Source organism: Salvelinus sp. IW2-2015, unplaced genomic scaffold (assembly GCF_002910315.2).
Source record: "Salvelinus sp. IW2-2015 unplaced genomic scaffold, ASM291031v2 Un_scaffold1241, whole genome shotgun sequence".
NCBI classification, from domain to species: domain Eukaryota; kingdom Metazoa; phylum Chordata; class Actinopteri; order Salmoniformes; family Salmonidae; genus Salvelinus; species Salvelinus sp. IW2-2015.
This window is the reverse complement of record NW_019942793.1, coordinates 330,970-336,421: the sequence shown is the minus strand read 5'-3', so window position 1 is coordinate 336,421 and position 5,452 is coordinate 330,970.

Genomic DNA, 5,452 nt, shown 5'->3' with positions numbered 1-5,452 from the left:
GTCTACATATGGATTGAATGACTGTCTAACTGTCTAATATGCATAGAATGATGTCTTAACGTTACTATGAAATGCTGTCTACTGTCTAATATGCATGAATGAACTGTCTACACTGTCTCTAATATGATGAATGACTGTCTAACTGTCTAATGATGATGAATGATGTACTGTTCTAATATGATGATGACTGTCTAACTGTCTAATATGATGAATGACTGCTAACTGTCTAATATGATGAATGACTGTTAACTGTCTAATGATGATATGATGACTGTCTAATATGATGAATGACTGTCTAACTGTCTAATATGATGAATGATGTCTACTGTGCTAATATGATGATGATGCTACTGTCTAATAGGATGAATGACTGTCTAAGTGCGTCTAATATGATGAATGACTGTCTCACTGTCAATATATGAATGACTGTCTAACTGTCAATAGATGAATGACTGTCTTACTGTCTAATATGATGAATGACTGTCTAGACTGTCTAATAGATGATGCTGTCTAACTGTCTAATATGATGAAAGATGAACTGTCTAAATATGATGTCAATGCACTGTCTAACTGTGCTAATATTGATGAATGACTGTCCCTAAAACTGTTCTCCCTAATATGAATGAATGACTGTCTTAACTGTCTAATATGATGAATGACTGTCTAACTGTCTAAATATAGATGAATGACTGTCTTACTGTCTAATATATGATGAAAATGACTGCTGTCTTCAATATGATGAAATGACTTGTCTAACTGTCTAATATATGATGACATGACTGTCTTACTGTTCTAAATATGAATGATATGGACTGTCTAACTGTCTAATATGATGAATGGCGGGTCTACTGTCTAATGATGAATACTTGTCTCAACTCTTCTCAATATGATGAAATGATGGCTAACTGTCTAATATGATGAATATGACTGTCTAATATGCATGAATGACTGTCTAACTGTCTAATATGATGAATGGACTGTTCTATACTGTTCTAATATGATGAATGACTCTGTCCTTATATTAGACAGTTAGACAGTCATTCATCATATTAGACAGTTAGACAGTCATTCATCATATTAGACAGTAAGACAGTCATTCATCATATTAGACAGATCATCATACACTCTTTAGACTCTAGAGAGACTGAGATCATGTCTTGCCCTCCACTGTTTCTCTAGTGTCTGTACTTCTCTCTTCTGAAGACAACATTGGGTCTTCGGGGGAAGATGGAATGTGGTGGGGTGTATCGATGTGTGTCTGTGTGTGTACGTACGTGCCTAAATGTAATGAAAGGCTTGAATGCCAGTGCAGTAGAGCCTTGTGTTGAGCTATGCTATGCAGTTGTCCTGGGTGATGTGATCTGTGTGTGTCAGTGTTCATGGCCCTCCTCCCCTCCCTTCCCACCCATGGCCCCGTCCCAGCTCATCCCTCTGTTTGTGTGTGTGCGTGCATCCTATCCCTGCGTCAGAGCTCCTTATTGGGCCTTCTCCTCACAAAGAGTCCCTTTGGTGAGCTTCCTGCTCCAACAGGCTTTACTATATAATTGAGTTTAGTCTCGACTAAATGCATTTGGCTTTAACAGTGTTATTGATCAGAGTAGTAATCCTACAAGTCCCTTACTCTGTTCTGATTCTGCTTCGCAGCTAACTAGTGGGTTAGAGAGGAGATGTGGAATATAGGCTACTCGTAAAACATACCTTGCAACGCAATTCACTAATAAATAAACCGTTCAATTTGGTAGCTTCATAAAAGTATGGAAATAAATCAGGGTCATTTACATGATTAATCAAACTTTCAGTGTGTGTGTGTGTGTGTGTGTGTGTGTGTGTTGTTAAGCGTCTCGGTCTCTGTTCCTCATCTCAGACAAGATGGCTCCGACAGACATGGTTGCCCTGTTTCTAGCTCCTAGCCCACTGCAGTATTGTTTTTTTGTTGGTGTTATTTCTTACATTATTTGCGCAAAACGTATATTTTATTATTACCTACAGTTGAAAATAACTTTGGGATATCAGATTGGCAGTCACTCATCAGCATTTCGACCAGAAATTCAACTTCCCTGAATTGGATCCTATGTTTGAACTTCACTARGCAATTCTATTCAGCCCAGGGGGCTGCTCCAAGACACTGTCGCTGGAGAAGAGGAATAAGAAGTGGGCTTTTAGTCAGACTCAGGAGGCATGCATACCATCTACCGCTTTTGAGTATATTACTCTCTAATGTTCAGTCCCTGGACAATAAAGTAGATGAGCTCAGGGCGAGGATCTTCTTCCAAAGAGACATCAGAGACTGTACCATACTCTGTTTCACGGAATCATGGCTCTCTCCGGATATACTGTCCCCGTCCTTTCAGCCAGCAGGGGTTCTCCGTCCATCATGCGGACAGAAAGAAAGAAATCTCTGGGAAAAAGACAGGTGGAGGTGTATGCTTCATGGTTAACTAATGGTATGATTGTGGTAACATACAGAAACGCAAGTCCTTTTTTCTCCCGATCTGGATTACCTCACCATCAACTGCAGACCGCATTACCTCCGAAGACAATTCTCTCCAGTCATCATCACGGCTGTGTATATTCCTCCCCAGSCCGACACCGCGACGGCTCTCAACTACATTAGACTTTCTGCAAACTGGAAACGGTCTATCCTGAGGCAGTTTTTAATGTCATCATGAAGTACTTTGAGAGGCTATTTAAGGATCGTATCACCTCCACCTTACCCGGCACCCTAGACCCACAAAAATGTGCATACCGCCCCTACAGTTCCACAGATGATGCAATCACCATAGCACTGCACACTGCCCTGTCCCATCTGGACAAGAGGAATACCTATGTAAGAATGCTGTGCATCAACCACAACTCAGGCTTAAGCTCGGGGGCCTGGGTCTAAATGCCGCTCTGTGCAACTGGGTCCTGGACTTCCTCATGGGCCGAGCCCAGATGGTGAAGGTAGGCAACAACTCCTCTGCTTTGCTGGTCCTCAACACGGGGGCCCCACAAGGGTGTGTGCTCAGCCCTCTCCTGCACTCCCTGTTCACCCATGGCTGCGTGGCCACGCACATCACCAACTCAATCATCAAGTTTGCGGACGACACAACAGTGGTGATTATAGTGCTGATTACCAATAACATTAAGACAGCCTCCAGGGAGGAGGTGAGGGCCCTGGCGGAGTGGTGCCAGGAAAATAACCTCTCCMTCACCGTCAACAAAACGAAAGAGCTGATCGTGGACTTCAAGAGACAGCAAAGAGAGCACGCCGCCATCCATATCGACACGACCGCAGTGGAGAGGGTGAAAAGCTTCAAGTTCCTCGGGAACCTAAAGTGGTACAGCCACACAGACAGTGTGGYGGAGAAGGCGCAACAGCGCCTCATTAACCTCAGGAAGCTGAAGAAATTCGACTTCGCCCCTTAGACACTCACAAACTTCTACAGATGCACCATTGAGAACATCCTGTCTTGCTGTATCAAAGCCTGGTACGGCAATTGCATCGTCCGCAACCAGAGGGTGGTGCGGTCCGTCCAACGCATCACTGGRGGCACACTGCCTGCCCTCCAGGACATCTACAGCACCCAGTGTCACAGGAAGGCCAAGAAGATTATTAAGGACCTCAGCCACCCGAGCCACGGCCTGTTTACYCCGCTAYCATCTAGAAGGCGGAGACAGTACAGGTTCATTAAAGCTTGGACAGAGAGACTGATAAACAGCTTCTATCTCCAGGCCATCAGACTGTGAAACAGTCAACACTAGCCGGCCTCCGCTCAGTACACTGCCCTGAACCTTACACACTGTCATTAACCGTCATAACACCCGGTACTCTACCCTGCACCTKAGAGACTGCTGCCCTATGTATATAGACATTGAACACTGATCACTTTAATAATGTTTACATACTGTTTTACCCACTTCATATGTATATACTCTATTCTAGTCATGGCTCATCCTATATAACTTGTGGAGTAACCTAGATGGGGATAGCTTGRCAAAATCAGGCGGGAATGATTTCCAAATCACAGGGCCTCTATAGGTCATTCAGAATTGAGAATTGGTTGTTCTTGAATATGGGTGTCACGACTATCACCGAAGGTGGCTCCCCTTCCCGTTCGGGTGGCGCCTGGCGGTCGTCGGTCTACTAGCTGCCACCGATCCCTTTTTCCCCTTTTCGTTTTGTTTGGTCTAATTGGTTTCACCTGTTCCTTGTTTGGGGTTTTGGGTGGGGTATTTAAGTTCAGTTGGCCCGCCTGTGTTTGTGCGGACTTGTTTGCTGTTTTTGGTACAGGAGTGTCCTTTCATTTATTTTCCGATGTTCAGCGTGTGTACCGGTGTTGTACTATTTGGAGTGTTTTACGCCTGTGTTCGGCGTCACCCTCTTTCGCTGTGATTGTTTCCGGAATATTTTTTTTTCTTCCGAATCCTCTGCTCTCTGCGCCTGACTCCACACCTATCACTCTTCGAAGCCTAACAATGGGTGACATAGCTGTTGTCTCTTTTTTTTGAGTAGTTATGGAATTCATCTGTGGCTGTAAAATCGTTTTTGAAGAATAAGGGTAATAAGTGATAAAGTGCCGTAAACAAATTGAGCAACTTGAAAATAATGAATTTAATATATATTCAGGAGTCCTAATTTTTGGAAAAGTGTTGCTGATTGGTCTCTAAAACCGGCAGATGATATTATTCTTACAGAGCATTTCTGCAGGCGATAGATTGATAGCAGTTTGGTGTGTGTGCTGGAACATACAGTGCATTCGGAAAGTATTCAGACCCCTTGACTTTTTCCATATTTTGTTACTTTACAGTCTCTAAAATGTATATATTTTTTTAATCCCATAGTTGTCAGTGCATGTCAGAACAAAATCCAAGCCATGAGGTTGAAGGAATTGTCCATATTGCCAAAAGGCACCTAAAGGACTCTCAGACCATGAGAAACAAAATTCTCTGGTCTGATGAAACTCTTTGGCCTAAATGCCAAGCATCACGTCAGGAGGAAACCTGGCACCATCCGTACGGTGAGGCATGGTGGTGGCAGCATCATGCTGTGGGGATGTTTTTCAGTGGCAGGGACTGGGAGACTAGTCAGGATCAAGGGAAAGWTGAACGGAGCAAATTACAGAGAGATCCTTGGTGAAAACCTTCTTCAGAGCACTCAGGACCTCAGACTGGGGCGAAGGTTTACTTTCCAACAGGACAACAACCCTAAGCACACAGAAACCGCAGGAGGGGCTTCGGGACAAGTCTCTGAATGTGCGTGAGTGGCCCAGCCAGAGCCCGGACTTGAACCCGATCTAACAGTTCTGGAGAGACCTGAAAATAGCTGTGCAGCGACGCTCCCCATCCAACCTGAAAGAGCTTGAGAGGATCTGCAGAGAAGAATGGGAGAAACTGCCCAATTACAGGTGTGCCAAACTTGTAGCGTCATACCCAATACGATTCGAGGCTGTAATCACTGCCAAAGGTGCTT